Source organism: Natator depressus, chromosome 22 (genome assembly GCF_965152275.1).
Source record: "Natator depressus isolate rNatDep1 chromosome 22, rNatDep2.hap1, whole genome shotgun sequence".
In the NCBI taxonomy this organism is placed as follows: domain Eukaryota; kingdom Metazoa; phylum Chordata; order Testudines; family Cheloniidae; genus Natator; species Natator depressus.
The window spans coordinates 11,584,466-11,601,313 of NC_134255.1; the positions used below are offsets into that span (position 1 = coordinate 11,584,466).

A 16,848-nucleotide genomic window follows, 5' to 3' on the forward strand; every position below is an offset into this window, starting at 1 on the left:
TGAGAAATTTGCAGCGCTGTAAAGTGCCAGTGTAGACAAGCCCTTTAGTCTCTCTGTGCCTCAGATTCCCATCACTAAAAAGGGGATAACACTACTTCCCTGGTCTGGCTTGTTTATTTAGACTGTGAGGTCTTCAGGCCCGGAACTGCCTTTTACTATGTGTGTGTGTGTACAGCCCCAAGCACAATGGGACCCTGATCTCAAATAATAATCTCATGAAATTTCTGCCATTTGAAGATGAAATCTTATGGGACGAGCTCCTGGGATTTTGGCCCCAAGATGTTCTCAAACCCTAGCTTTGATATAGCCTCAAGCCTCAGCCCCCTAAGCTGAATCTGTAGCTGAACATGGATTCTTCTTCCTATGGCATAATTCACTCATGCCTTGGACACTACATGGCCAAAGGATCAGACATTTGATTCTTAACCTACAGGGCTCTCCATGGCCTTAGCTCTGCTTTTCTGCTCTGCTCTTTTGTCTGCTTCTATTCCAGCTTGCACTTTGCAATGCTCAGGTACTGGTTTGCTAATTATCCTCAACTGCAGGCTCAGGAGAGCAGGTGGAAGGGTCTTTGTTAATTGTGCCTTCAGGCTGCAGAGTTCTCTTCCTAATCAGCTACCCTCCACAGCTATGCTCTCAAAGCAGGTTGCAGGGGTTTCACTCTCCTTGGGAACTCTACAAACGAACCCTTGTTTGCCTTGAACCTTAAGACATTTAGCTTTGGGCTTGGACAGTTTGTGGCAGAATAAACCAAGGCTTGGGTGTTTTCTACAGCAGTCACCAAAGGCTGATGTTTAACCCCTCGTGTGCCATAAAGGAGTGCAGCCAATGGATTGCCAGTCAGCAAAGGGTAGGATATTTCTCATTTATTTGTATGGAAGGGCTCTAATGCATTTTGTGAAGCTTTGATTTCCCAGCCCTCTCCTCTGTTTTTACTCAAGGAATTATTGGATGCTCAGTAATTGCATTGAAATGGATGTCTCTGAAATTGGATATATTTTCAGGATCTGATGTTTCTAGATGATTAATTATGGCTGGAACTATCTTGCAATCTGCTATTTGGCTAATTTTTATTCAGACTGGCTTGAAATTGGATATGTTTGGGTAGGGACTTTATCTGGTGGTTAGAGAAGATACTGGCTTTTTTCCTTTCTTCACTGCTGTGACACTGTGTGACCTTTGACCAGGTCTGTAGGCCCAGATCCTCCAAAGTATTTAGGCACCTAACTCCCATTAATTTTCCCGTGCCTCGGTTTACCCAACTGTGGAATGCATCTAAAGCTTTCCTCCCTTGCAAGGGTCATTGTTAGGATTAACTGTTATTGAGCTATAATTATAAAGTATTATTACTTGCCTGATTAGCCTTTGTTATGTAACAGTTAATCAGGCAAGTAGTAATACTTTATAACGATAGCTCAATAACAATTAATGTTCATTTGTTTTTGGATTATTTTTAGGGCATTTGAATATATATTTTTCACTACAGCTTACCATTTCCTTGCTTTCATTATATGCTGTTACCCCTTATGGAGGGCTTTGATCTTGGGGCACATTCTTCCAAATATTGTCTGCTCTCCCTGGCACCTATTTGTGAATTTCTACTTTTATAAGCAGGCCTCGAACTAGCTTAGCTTATTGTTGTGCTAGCCCTGCCAAGGCATTCGGTAAGAGGCCAGTCCCTGTCCCGAAGAACTGGCAATTAAGGCTTATTGCTCCTTCTATATGTCTTAAAGGCCCAATCTTGCAAGACAGAGCCTTCACTGTGTTCATTCACGAAATGCACCTACTTCTGGTGAATACCGTAGCATCTTTACAGCGCCCAGCTGCTCTGCGCAGTCCATTTTGGACAGGAAGCGATAAATATTTCGGGGAGGAATTTAGGGAGGCCGAATATCATTTTGGGAGTTGGAATCTGACCAAGACGCTGTGATTTAACAATCCCGTGCTCATGAATAGCGGTCAGAATTTCATTTTATTTTATTTTCGGAGGGGATCCCCTTCAAAGGATGGAGCCTATAACAAACAAGTCGCCTCCTTTCCTCCTCTCTCCTCCATCCCCCCAGTCCTCTGGCTGCTGCTGCAGTAGTCGCTCAGTCTGACTCCAGGGGAGAGTGCCGCCTATGGAATCACCTAGTTCTGCTCTGATTTGTCATATCAAGAAGACGGGTGTGCACGTGCCTGCCTGGCTTTGTAGATACTCCTTCTGTTTTGCCCCACCAACAAGGCAGTTAAATTTTCAGTGAGTTGCGGCCTGATCCAAAGCCCATTGAAGTCAGTGGGAGTCTTTCCATTTCGATCTGGTCCTTGATTTGATATATGGGCACCCTCAGTATTTTGTCCATATGAAAATCTGACAGGCTTCAGCTCAGACAGGCATCTTGTGTTTCCTCATCTCACAGGGGTTGCAGCTCTCTCTGCCTCAGACGTTTTAGGACATCACTTTTTTATTAGTAGTAGTAGTAGAGATCCGCAAAAAGAAAAGGAGGACTTGTGGCACCTTAGAAATGTGAGATGTGACTTTGCTTTCACCTTTTCTCTTCAGCAGCTAATGCTCTGGCCCAGACACTCCGCTGGTGTAAATCTGCAGAGCCCATATTAGGCCATTGTAACTATGCCATTTGACACCAACTGAGTATCTGACCCTCTATTAATTACTGTCCTCGAGGCAAAATAATCCCTCCACATTGTTGATTTTTTTTCTGACTGCAATTTCTTCCTTCCACCACTTTTTTGACGAAGATGGATGATACAGTAGAGATTTATCCCAGTGCCTTAACTTATAGAATGAATCCAATTGATCCAGTTAGACCCAAGCTATCTCCCAAGAATGCTTTCGTCTGCTGGCTTTTTCAACTTTGGATCCAAACCTCTAGAGAGGACAGGTTGCGAGCAAAAATACAGTAGAACCTCAGAGTTACAAACTGACCAGTCAGCCACACACCTCGTTTGGAACTGGAAGTACACAATCAGGCAGCAGCAGAAACAAGCTAACAAAAGCCAGTACGCTACAGTACTGTGTTAAACATAAACTTACCTAAATAAAAGGGGAAAGTTTAAAAAAAAAATTGACAAGGTATGGAAACTATTTCTGTGCTTTTTTCATTTAAATGAAGATGGTTAAAAGCAGCATTTTTCTTCTACATAGTAAAGCTTCAAAACTGTATTAAGTCAATGGTCAGTGGTAAACTTTTGAAAGAACAGCCGAACATTTTGTTCAGAATTACAAACAAACTTCATTCCCAAGGTGTTCGTAACTCTGAAGTTCTACTGTATCAGTGGAAAGCAACCAGCTTTGCATAGACATCAGTGCTGTTAAGTGCCTCTCTGAAGGAGTGAGAACTTCAAGAGAGAGGGCCAAATTCATCCCTCGTGTAATTCCATTGGAGTCTGCGATTAATATGATCCAGTGAGTGCTCACCAGTGAGTGAAGAAGTAGAACACTGTCCCGCCTCTCCATCACAGCCAGTCTCTTTCATTGGTAAACTAGTTAACTCTTGCTCTTAAATGTGTCCCTTAAATATAAGTGACACTGATCTGTCCTTCTTTCAAATAGAGATGGGATCAAATTGCAAAAAGTGGATGCATATTTCAGATGTTCTCTGTCTCCTTATATGGCCCTCATCACTGTAGTACCTGAGCACCTTAGAAACATTCATGAAGCTTATAGCACCCCTGGGAAGTATCATCTCCATTTTACAGATGGGGAAAACTGAAATGTAGAGAGATCAAGTGATTTGCCCAAGGTCACACACGGAGGCTGTGGCAGAGCCAAGAATTAAACCCAGATCTCTTGACTTCCAGAACAGTGTTTTAACCACAAGGCTATCAGTCTCCTCTACTTTCAAACACCCCCAAAGTGTACACATCCACAGTTTTAGTTTGGCTCACTATAAAGATGGGGACCATTCACAAAACTTGGTTTCAGGTCAGCATTCTGTATTAGCACATCCTCAGAGTTTGTGGGTGTTTACATCTGAGGTTTGGCTTCTCTTCGAGAAACTAAAATGGGACTTAAAGTATAACCAAGTTGCCTGAAACTGAAGACCTGTATTGGCACCTTTCTTTGAACATAACTTTGTAACAATTATTACTGTTTTTATTCCCTTCAGAGCAATTGTTTCTGAATTTAAGCAGAGTAAGTGTAGTGCATTTATTAGTAATGTGATAAACATGGAAGCTAATTAAATACACTTTTTTTTAATTTAGCCTCCACTGCCTTTTAACAGGAATTGGAGTCAAAATATATTCTTCAAAACATCCAAAGTGAATATACTATGTACATAGAGTGGTGGTGGTGGTGGTTGTTGAAACGCAATTGACTCTGAGAAAGCAATTACTAAGCATGGCACTGATTGTGTAACAGCCCGTACTCGAGTTCAGATGGTATCCTTTTACATTTTAAAACCTTCTGTATAGAAGTTCTCGGTCTGTTCCCTTGTCCAGCCTTAGGCAATGCGTGGGGTAAAGTGAATGCATTCTAAATGGTTTAACAGCTCATAAATGGACTAAAGGATTCTGGGTTAATTCCTGGGCACTTTGGCTCAGATCCACACATTGACTTAGGTGCCTAAGTCCGAGTTTAGGCACCCCTGTGATCGACAATCCCCCTGCCACTCCCACTTGGCTGCTGCCAAACTCTGTAGGCACCTAAACTCATTCAGTACCTGCATTTTCTCAGTAAAAATTTCCTAGGTGCCCAAGTTTCTGCCTCTGGGCATGCGTACTGTTGCCTCACTTTGCGCAACACCTATGTCCCACCTATGAGCCATTGCAATCCATGAACTAGAGAAGATAAGCGTTCCTCCACCCAGCTGGCCAGCAGGGCCTGTAGGTGTTCTCTATGGCCACCAAAACAGCCGAGGGGGAGTGGAAGTTAAGTGAAGAGGAGGAAGCATTACAATGCAAAAGTCCTCTTCTGGACCCAGGCCTTTGGTATTGAAAAGTAGCTATTCAGAGCAAAGAAACAACTGTGATTTAAAGGTTTTTAGGGAATTGATTTATCATAGGTGGGGAAGATCTCTTGAGCCACTCCATTTCTTTGTGCTGTAGGATTGTCCTCACGAGTGAGGTGGGAAAGGGAATACACTAAATGGGTTAAATGCTAAGCTGTGCCAAGTTCATACTTGGGTGGGGATCCAAGCAATTTTTAATTCTCCCCTGACAATGGAGAAAGCCTGGGGGCAAACTGGTCACCAGCACAAGTTAGAACAGCCATCACAGGACTTCTCTTATATTGGCTGGAATAGTTTCACAGGGACCATTCTGCCAGCCTGAGATGGCTGGACAATATCCTGCTCTACCTTTACCCATGCTGATATGACCCCTCCTGGCTGCAGAATGCCCTCTATGCCAGTGGTGGGCACTGCACATGGACTTGTAGGGTCTGGAGGCCTGAGTGGCATTGTTTTCAGTAGCTGGAGGCGTCCCTCAAATATTCCTTTCTGTTCATTATTTTTTGTTCATCTCGTGAAACTTCTGCTAGACTGAGACTCCTGGGGAGAGAACTTGGTCCAGTGGATATACTGCTGGTTTGGAAGCCAGAAGACCTGCAGTCTCTTCCCTCTCTGTCACTACCCTGCAATGTGATCATGTACAAGCCACTCACCCTGTATCGGCTCCTACGTTCTGTCCGACTTGTCTATTTAGATTGGAAGGGACTGTCTCTCCTAGCACTTTGGGGACCCCATCTCAGTTGGGGCCTTTGAGTGCTACCACAGTCCACTAATAATGTCACGAGTACAGTCATGCTGACATTCCTGTGACCTTTGTGGTACCCGATCCAGCATTTTTTTTCAAGTGCTTTTTTTAAAAAGCCTCCCCCACCTGCTCTTGTCAAACATCCTTCCCCAACTGCATTCCTAGTTCCTGTCCGGTCTCTCTGTTTACCTGGCTCTTATACAAGAAAATTAACATCTTACATATGGGAAGATGAATTGAACCCAGCTGCAAAGCCCAGACTGTTGGTCACCACTGACTATTTTGTTTTTTAGTGTATTACAGGTGACATCCATGCATGAACTCATCCCTGGGTTATCCATTCACATGATAAACTTGATATACAGTAGTGTGGATAATCCTGTTACTGAATACTACAAGGCAGGACCATTAATAGCTTCCAATGCCGAGACAACATGGCTCCAGCCTCCCCATGAGTCATCCCAGCTGCTTAAAAATACCCTCTTTGTAGATTGCCCCTTGGTCAGACAGGAGGAGGAGGAGGACTGCTCCAGTTCTGCAGTGAAAACATCTCACCAATTTGTAGACAAGAGAACTCTTTTTAAGAAACACTCTCTTGAACAAAATACCCAACTGTGGTGCGCATGGCACTCAAGTTCATGAGGGCCAGTGGATAAAATACACACATGCTCTCACAGATTAGATATGACATGAACGCATATGGTTCTGCACTGAGTACATTGCAGAGTCCACTCTACTTGTATAAGTAGTCATGGGCCTATCCCCAGGGCTATGCACATTAAGGGGAGACTGCAATGCAGGTTATCCAAAGTTAGGCAAAAGTTACTCTTTCTTAGAGCACTGAATAATAGCATGGACAGAGTGAAAATCGAGATGGAGATTAACATTTGGTGTACATGAGAACATAATTTTAGTGGAGTCACTTCTGGTTTGCAAGAGGAAAATCGGATGCAGCAACTAAAAAACCTCGCTGAAGTCTGCTTCATATCTTCTGTTGTGACTTGTGTCGCTTAGCTGTGGTACGTCACTTTACATATCCAGTATAGCATTTGCAAACAATAATGTGCATCAAAGTCTTCGTAAATTGTTATCTTTTTTGTCTTCCAAGCACAGACAGTCAAGTATGTTTTCTGGCAATATACAGGTATTTGCTTCTTTTTCCCCTGCAGTGGCCTAAAATGGCTTTGACTCTTATAAGACCAGTGTTAGTTTCCAAACTAGGGGCCTGATCCAAAGCCCACTGAAGTCAATGGAAAGACTACCAATGACTTCAGTGGACTTCGGATCACGCCCGTCTATCAGCCCAGATGCATTGTGTTCAAGGAAGGCTGACTGTCGCCAGAGATAAAGGTTTCAAAGTTACAGAGCCCAGCTACAGTTACTAAAAATAATACCAGCTTTGACTATCCACTGGTCTGTCAATTGCTCGTTCACTCCAGTACTTTTTAAACCCTTTCACACTGTGGTTCATGTAATGCAAATACACGCAAGTTACCTTCAGATTCCATGCACTCCAGTATGGAAAATAAATCTCTAGATATGTTAAATAGAGAGTGCTCCATCTCATTCATAGGAGTAGGCCCATAGCAAACCACAGATCTGAACAACCCAAACTTTGAGGAATTTTGGATCCAGCTCGCAATTTCCAAACTGGCTTTTATGTCTGTGCAAAGCCAAACCCAACCCATGCATCTTAATAGCTCCAAATTCTAAAGAAGTCTAGATTAGGATCCTGACTTGGCAGCTTGGAACCATCTCCTCACTTACGGGTGTGATCCACTTGTCCGTACACGAAGCGCTACCTTACTTGCAAAAAATCCCACTGATTGCAGTAGGTACTATGCTGCTGCAAATATGGTCCAAGATTTTCAAAACATATGTGGCTTCGGGTCTCTCAATTTTCAGATGTCTTGTGGCACCTTAAAAGGGGCCTGATTTTAAGAAAGTGTTGAGCACCCACTCTCTGAACATCAGGCTTCTTTACAGTGTCTCAGTTTGGGGACTCAGAAATTGAGGCATTCCCAAAGACTTGTCATTTCTGAAAATATCAGCCATGGTCTCTCAGCTGAGGCATAAAAATTAAGGCTGCGAATATGTGTAGCCATTAAAGGGCCCACAATACTCTCTGGAAGAAATGAGGTGCTAACTCCATGTCCCGGCCTGTTTGTTGCTTGAATGATTCTGTTCTGCCTCTCCAGACGCCCTGATTTCAAGGGGATTGTTTACACATAAAACACATTTCAATGCTTAACTATTTTTTGTGGGGGTGGGGGCTGATCCAAAACCCACTGATGCCCATAGGAGTCCTTCCATTGAGTTGAATGGGCATAGAATCAGGCTTTTGTGGAGTTTTTTTTCATTAACAGCAAATTGTAAGTGAAATTATTGCAAAATCTAAGTTATGGGTGGGGAAAACCAAATAGGTTCAAATCAGATAAGACCCTTCCTCTCTGCATGCTAAACCTCATGAAAGGCTTGATAGTCGGTTGGCTTGGGTTTTTGTTTTTATACCACCTCTGCACTTTTAAATGCCATCAGGACAAGAAGTAGAAATTTTAATGTACCACAGGGAAGCCGCCTCTTGCTCTATTTCCTGTTTGTCCTGAACAGGAAATACTTGGAATCACAAGATTTCAAACCCAATTTAGCAGAAATAAAAGGTTGGCTAGTTCAGCTATGTTTTGGCTAGAACATTGAACTATCTAAATTGGATCCAAATTCTCTACATATTTAAGGGTCTCTCATCACTCACTCTTCTCCATGAAGTCTTTATTGGTGGTTAAGCTTCGTTCACTAATGGGACTAAGGAAAAGGTTCACTGATACCAAATGAAGTCGTGGAGTTATATTGAACTCCTCACTAATCTTGAATGCACAAACGGAAATGGTGCTGTGCCATGAGTTCCTTCACCTGTGTCTTATAAGGAAGCTTCTAGAGCTGGAGAATTATTTCTCCCTTCTGCCACCTCCCAAAAAACTTTTTATTAGGAAAAATGGCTATTCAACCACAATGAAAAAAGTTGTGGAAAATTTTCATCTTGGCCAAAGTTGCATATAACTTTGTTTTTTTTTTTTTAAGTGAAACATCGGACATTGAAAACTCTTACCAGAAACCAAAAAATTGTTCCTGAACACAGTTCTTGAAAACTAAACATTTGGGGGGGAGGGCTTATGGGAAATGTTCTGCAAAAAAAAAAAAGGAAAAAAAAAATTTCCAACCAGCTCTAGAAACTGTGCTCCTTCCAGAGGGACCTGGCCATAGCAATCCATGTGTTTTGTTGTTACTTCCAGACTAGACGATTGCAAGCTTGCTGTACCTGAGGTGGAGATAACCTGGAAACTCCAGTCTGTTCAGAATGTAGCAGCCATCCTCCATCAAGCAAACCACTGAGAAACCTCACACCAGTGCTTGTGTAAAGTGATCTTCAGAGGGCCACACCACAAGGCTTGAACCAATGACCTCCAGATTTACAAATACAAGCTGCTACAGCTTGAGCTAAAAAGCCAAATTTTCTAGACAGGGCTGTAACAAAGGGCTTGTCTAAACAAACAGGATGCTGCAAGCTGGGGTATAAATCTACAGCTCCCTAGGGTGTTGTGCACTAACTATCCATGTGCATTTTGGTGCTGCGCACTAAAAGTTCCCTCGTGCGCTGTGATCCACTCCGCTTTGAAATGGAAGCAGGTCAGTGAGCACGAGGGAGCTTTTAGTGCATGGCAGCAGGATCCACGTGGACAGTTAGTGTACTGCATGCGAGTGCCCTGTAGATTTGCACCCAGCTTGCCACATACTCACTGCTGGTCTCGACAAGCCCAGACTTGTATCCTCAGTGGATTGGCACAGTGGGGGACCATTAACACACTATTCAGCCAAAACTCCCACGAACACCGATGGTCTTTCTTATGGGGGCAGAGCCAAGTGAGCAGTGGAAAAAGAAGAGGTACTTCCCTTGAGGGCTACTGCCAGTGACATAAAGTAACCTCAAAAAGAAAAGGAGGACTTGTGGCACCTTAGAGACTAACAAATTTATTTGAGCATAAACTTTCGTGAGCTACAGCTCACTTCATCGGATGCATTCAGTGGAAAATACAGTGGGGAAGGTGCCACAAGTACTCCTTTTCTTTTTGCGAATACAGACTAACACGGCTGCTACTCTGAAACCTGTCATAAAGTAACCTGTGACACATACTCTCCAGTGGGTTACACTTGCACTGATGCTGGATCCCAGGTCACTAGTGAGACTAATACAAGCCTCTGATCTTTATGGCCCTCAGTGTGTTTTAGGCCAGCTACATCAACGATCACTTCTCAGTTCATGACCCACTGAGATGGCTGTGTTCCTCTGACGCAATGCATCTGACAGTACCCAGGGATAAGCACTTAAGAGCCAGAGATGATAAAAAAAGAAAGAAAGAAAAAATAGATTAACTAAGAAAGTCAGTTTATTCTGAATTGTTTCCAAGTGGCCACACGTCTTTGGTCCAGTGGTGAAAATCTTTTTTTTATTATTATTATTCGATCAATTCCGTGTTACCAATTTCTGGATACATGAACCACAAATTTTCAAAATTCCTGAGTTAATGAAGGGCTGTCTTTTCGTTGACATGAATGGGAGTTTTGTCTGAGTAGCAACTGAATAAGGACTGGGCCCAAAGACAGCAAGAAAAACATTTAGCTGCAAAATATGTATTCAGAAGACCTTTCCTCAAAGGTTTTCTGTTTTGCCAACAGGGTAGCAATTGTCTCCTCTGTAGGGGACAATTCCGGGAGATTTTCAGCACCTCTCAAGACATAGTAGAGGGAGAGACAAATTAAGCAAATATTTTAGTTTAGAACTACTTGTATCTCCTCTACAGACAACGAAAGCCTCAATTCAAGCCAGATATTTAAAAACTCCATACAGCAATTGAGAGAGATTTTGTTTGTTTGTTTTTTTTTCTCACTGGAAAAAAATCAAGATCGTTAGGAGGCAGGAAAATTGTCTCACATTAAAACTGTGAGAGTTGAGAAGTCTGAAACTGTGATTCTTATCTCCTAAAGAGTTTTACAGTCATCAGTACCTACAGTAAGCTGAAGTCCTAGAAGTAGGTGACCTTAATAGATATAACTCTGTATGGGTTCATTGTACCATGAAATTAATTTTTTAATCGGAATTGATGAACAAAAATGTTGGTTTGATTTTTTTTTTTTCTGTCTCCCACCCACCCCAGTATTTAATAGTTTAGTAACTATTTCAGTTCCATAAGGACATGGCAACACATGAAACTTATAAAAGGATTCGTTCCTTATACTGTGGGCTGACATGATCCGGGAACAAAAAGGTCATGGAAAATTTTTTCGTTAATGGTTGCAGTTTTGGCCAGGGATTAGCTAGGTGCACATATAAAGTCATGGTAGGTTAAATAAAGGTTCTTCTGTATTGAGTTCTTCCAATAGGTGTGCAACGTATAGCTTTTCACTTTCAAATTATGCATACGAAGTTGTTGGGTTTTTTTTAATCCATCTCTAAGTGATTAAACCAAGGACTAACAATGAGTCAGTAGCAGAGTCAGGAATAGAAAAGCATCCAGGAATACTGACTCCCAGTCACTTGCTCTCTATCTGTCTGTAGTATCCATCGCTGTAGTAAATCAGCACTAAGCCGATTTAAAATATTTTAACCATTAATTATGTTTCCATTGCTTGCAATAGAAGGGAAGAAATTTCTCTCTATTTATTTAAAGCATCTTGTCTGGTAACTTGTCGGGTTCAAGTGATTATTATTATTTTTCCACCCTTTCTTCTGCCCAGCATTTAAATGATTAGCTGGCCCCAAATCACCACAATCTAAACTTTGCTGTAATCAATGGGGAAGTTCAGAGCTGAACTTCACATCTCCGGCTTGTGCTTAGAGTGCTCCCAAACGTGAACCCCAAATCTAAGCACCCCACAATTTTGGGAAAATTTGGATCTGGATTTCTTCCATTCAGATCCATCTCTAATTTTAATAGAAGGTTTTGCTGTACTCCCAGGAACTTGACTAAGGAGGCAGTCTGGCCTAGTGGATGAGCACTGGACTGAGACTTAGGTTCTGTTTCTGGCTCTGCCACTGGCCTGCTGGCTGACCTTAGGCAAGTCACTTCACCTCTCTGTGCCTCAGTTTCCCTGTCTGTAAAATGGGAATAATGATGCTGACCTCCTCTGTAAAGTGCTTTGAGCTCTACAAATCAAAAGTGTTATGTAAGAGCTAGGTATTCTTAGGGACTCTATTAGAAAGTTTTATGAGGTGCCTATTGTTTGTTTCCCATGTGCCACAGATTGTCAACAGCACAACTGCACTGTAGAAGCTGTTGTCATTGGGGAAGTGGGAGGTTTTGCTAACTCAGTAGTGGACAATTGTGGCTTTTTGCCGGCTCAAACACGAGAGGCATTTAGGAGCTGTAAAACAGTACACAGCAGTGTTGGAACAATTTGTATAGCGGAGGTGCTGAGAGCCATTGAACAAAACTGTAAATCCTGGATATGATGGAAACCACTTCAAGCCAGCGGGTGCTGCCGCATCCCCAGCATCCCTAGTTCAAGCACCCCTAACAGTACCTGAGCTTGATATTTCTGGGAAAATGATCAGCAGTAAAATAATTAACAATACTGATATTTTAACATAGCTTTAAGCAACAACTTCTGTACTGATCCTCAGTGCAGATAGAGCCACAGCGCCTTCAGCACATTTCTATCCCTTGAGATAAGGGAGTAACTCCATTTGCAACTCGCAATAGTAGGGATATTATCGTCTGTGAAGACCAGTCACTAGAGAGGGACACGCAGGGGTGAAAGTAACGTAAAAGACTTACAGTTATGGGGGCCTGGCTCTGGGCCCCTGGAAGGGGTGGGGCCTCAGGCAGAACGAGTGGGGCTGAGGGTCAGCCTCCCCCAGCAAGCCCTTCCACGCTGCCCAGCCCGTGCCGCCTGGGGCTCTGGCAGTGATTTAAAGGGCCCGGGGCTCCGGCCGCTGCGCATTGTTTAACATTGGCTGTGTATGGGTGGGTACCGATGGCCACTTCTTACCGGTACACCATACCGGCCCACTTTCACCTCTGGGGGCACGGCACACTTGTGATCATCTAGTCTGACCACCTGTATAACATAGACCATTGACTGTCCCCAAAATAATTCCTAGAGCAGATCTTTAGAAAAACATTCAATCTTGATTTAAAAATTGCCAGTGATGGAGAATCTACCACAGCCCTTAGTAAATTGTTAAAAACGTATGCCATATTTCCATCTGAATTTGTCGAGCTTCAACTTCCAGCCATTGGATTGTGTTATACTTTTCTTTGCTAAATTGAAGAGCTTATTGTTAAATATTTGTTCCCAATGTGTTACATTGAGGTTTCCAGTTAACAATCCAGGCGACGTAGTCTCTAAGGTGCCACAAGTACTCCTTTTCTTTTTAGAGGAGAGAGTACGTTTCCCAGAGCTATTGTTTCAGGCTTTGTGGAAACTCAGGAAGATGACAGAGCTTCCTTTAAATGGCTCGATTTTTTAGGGTTATCCTCACAACCATCAGGGCTGGACACTTTAAATGAGAAACCTGGGGTACACTTATGCAACAAACTGTACATCATGGAGGCATGTTCTCTTTCATATTATAGTACTTCCACTAATCCTTAGTAGTGTAAATGAATCCTTTTGTGTGGGGGGGCAATGTGTGTTTGTGTCCCTGCCTGAGGGATACCTTGTGGATAATCCAAGGGTTCCAGGACTGTCAGTCCAGTATATTTAATGAGTAGTAAAGTCATATATGTATGTACATAATGGAAATTATTCTGTTTATACATATGCCTCTGTTGTCTATAAATATCAGGGCTGTAATTCTTCTGGTAATAAATATAGAGATCCGGTCTTTAGCACTTTTCATTATTTTCCTGCTTTAGACGTTTTTATCCCTGTAATGAATCTGACTCAGTGCAGCTATTAAACAGGGTGGGCTGCTGTAACTATTCCGTTCCCTGACGGCCTGGTTCTTTCCTCGCTTACACCGCTGTAATTGGGGCATCGCTCTGCCGAAGCCAATGAAGTGGCACAAGCGTAAGCGAGAGGGGAATCAGGCGCTGTCTCTCTCTCACACCCAGTGCCCCCAATTCTCCTCTCATGGTTAATTTCACCAAGGAAAATAGAAGCCTTAGTGAGAGACAATTACAGTGTGGAATTGAATGCTTTTCTCAATATAGTTTTAATGGAGCATAGGGCACGTCTGTTGCCTTGCCTCGTTATTGCAAGAGGACCTGTTTTCCTGAGTGTGTCAATACCCCATCTGCCCAGCAGCAGCTAAATGATGCTGGGCCCAATTCTGGTCTCACACCAGTATAAATCCACGGACTCAGTCTGGAGCAACTCCTGATCTACCGCAGTGGAGCTGATAGGAAAATCAGGTCCGGTTCCATTCCGAACTGCCATTTCTCATCACCGTGCTGCTCCATTGCATAATGTCAGGTAGCTCAATGGCCTAATGATACACCCATTTTCTTTTTCCCATGGAGCAGCTGGGCACAGCAACAGACCTGTTTCTCCGGAGAGAGGAAACCCAAAGGAAGAGTGGGAGGGCTTGTGTGGGAGCTGGAGCATGTTAAAGAGAGGAAAGGGGGTGTTTCCCATTCCTAATTTCTTTGGTTGGCAGCATGGTCTAGTGGCACATGCCACATGGGTTCCATTTTGTAATCTCCTGACTCACTCAGAGGCTTTAGGCTAGCCAGTTCATTGCTCTGTGCCTCAGTTTCCACATCTGTCAGGCAGGGATGATGATGCCAACATTTGTGCAGTGCTTTGAGATATTTGGACAGAAGTACCGTATGATTTTAACATACACACAACCCATATGGGTACTCAAGGCATTATACAACACAAAAATCATTCACAGATTAATTTTGCTTTTCTTTTTTCTGTGTAATTATCCTGCTTTCCCTAAGTTCCCCACGCAGTTTTTACTGGATACAGTTCCTCACTTCCTGTCTTTTAAAATCTTTTGTTCATTTGCTGTGCATTTTTAAACATGCGGGGTGGCTCAGGTGTGCAGCCTCTGGGTGGCGCTTACCTCAAGCAGCTCCCGGAAGTAGCAGCATGTCGCCCCTCCGGCTCTTATGCGGAGGCATGGCCAGACGGCTCTGCTGCATGCTGCCCTGTCCGCAGGCACCGTGCCTGCAGCTCCCATGGGCCACGGTTTCCAGCTAATGGGAGCTGCCGGGGCAGCGCTTGGGGTGGAGGCAGCGTGCAGAGCGGCGCCCTCTGGCTTCCCCTATGTATAGGAGCCGGAGGAAGGACATGATGCTGCTTCTGGGAGCCGCACAGCACGGCCCCCGACACTGCTCCCTGGCTGGAGCACCGGAGTGAGGCAAGCCCAGACCCCGTTCCCCAGCAGGAGCTCGAGGGCCGGATTAAAATGGCTGGTAGGCCAGATGTGGCCTGCGGGCCGTAGTTTGCTCACCCCTGCTCTAGAGGATAGGGGGCAATTGTGTAATTGGCGCCAAGTGAATTTAGCAGACTGGAGAACACAACCCTGTCAGCAAGTAGGGGGTGCTTCTACTAAATGATTGCTGGCATCGTTGCTCGAGGGAGCACTTGCACACGTGCTCAACTCCTGTTAACGTCAATGGGGCTTAAGCATGTGCTTAATTGTAGGATCATGCTAAGGTACTTTCCTAAAATGGGGCCTTAGAGCTTGATCTACAGCCTGTTTGAAGTCACTGGAAAGCCTCCGATTGACTTCCTTTAGCCTTAAGGAGGCCCTTAGAACTTAGCCGTGGTCAATGAAGCAAAATTCCCACTCATTTGCAGTTGGATTTACGGTTTGGCTCTTTGTGTTGGTTTCCAGTTTCAGCAGAGATGGTGTTGCATTTATGGCAGTTTCACTGAAGGTAGAGAGGTGGATTGGGCCCTGAGTTGTCTGTAGTACAAAGAAACTTGTTTGTGCTTCTTCATGCAATCTTACTCAAGTTACAGTTGAACAGTCAGGTTTTCTCTGCAGTGATCAATACAAGTAAATTTGGAGCTATTGAACCTCATTAAATATGTATTGCTTGGTTTTATTCTTCCCTGTTTAAAATCATTCTGAGTAGGTATACTGAATGCATATTCGTACCGACTGCTGATGAGGAAACTTTAGAGACAATAGAGCTAATGCATCAATTCTTATTTGCTTTATCCTTCCTTTTGCATAGGAAGAAGTAAGCAGCACACGGCATGGAAATGGTTAACGTGTGTAGTCATCATGGTACAGCAAGGGGAAGACAAAGTCCTTAGATGAAGTACCACACTAGTGTTAATGGGAATTAAGTGCATACACTGAAGAAGATAGAGGTGAATCATAAAGAAGGAAATTGTATTCATTATAAATTTTTTATGCTTACACTTCATGCAAGTGAAAGGTGCCAGATTGACAGCCTCTGGAGATCCAAGTCCTCTCTTTGCCCATAAAACAGGCCCAGCATGGTTGGTGGCAACGTAAACTTCCTTTGTCACTGTCCCATCAGTGTACCTCTAGCAATCCCCTGTTGGGAGTAAGGCACTTCAGTTTCCACGGTTTAGTCAGTCCATGACCTCTGGGTGAACCTGCCAAGTAGTTTCAATGATGATGGTGTTTGTGCATGGATGTCCTTGTGCAATTGCAAGGCCTATCTGCTGCACCTCTAAGGGGAAGGCAGAACCCTAGCCTGTCCAGACACTCCCTGTGAGTTGGTTCAAAATTGCAGCTATTAAGGAGTGAGTCACACACACTGTGAAAAGAAAAGGAGTACTTGTGGCACCTTAGAGACTAACACAGTTATTTATAGTCTCTAAGATGCCACAAGTACTCCTTTTCTTTTTGTGGATACAGACTAACACGGCTGCTACTCTGAAACACACACTGTGCTCTCTCATGGAGACTTTACATTTGGGCTTTCTTTTCATCTCAAATAAAAGCAATCCAGATTGCTCTTTGCCTATGTAAAAACATGACAACTTGTGACATGGACACTTGTTCACCGGAAATTGGGCTGAGACCTGCTGATCTCATTTCACAGAGAACTACCATGATGGTAATGCCTTCGAGTCAATACAAGTCTAGGCTGAATTCCAGCCACCTACCAACAGGCTTCATATTTCCTCTCCTCATGCCAGTCACCACTGGGAAGTAAT

The 16,848-nt window shown here is 43.5% G+C and overlaps 1 long non-coding RNA gene across 1 annotated transcript in view; it reads left to right on the forward strand.

Annotated features, from left to right (window-relative positions):
• Positions 1-722: 722 nt before the first annotated feature.
• Positions 723-16,848, forward strand: part of LOC141976071 (uncharacterized) — a 199,652-nt gene continuing 183,526 nt past the window's right edge. Inside the window, exon 1 of the long non-coding RNA XR_012636065.1 lies at positions 723-850. This is a non-coding gene — a long non-coding RNA (uncharacterized LOC141976071). The remainder of the gene's footprint in view (positions 851-16,848) is intronic.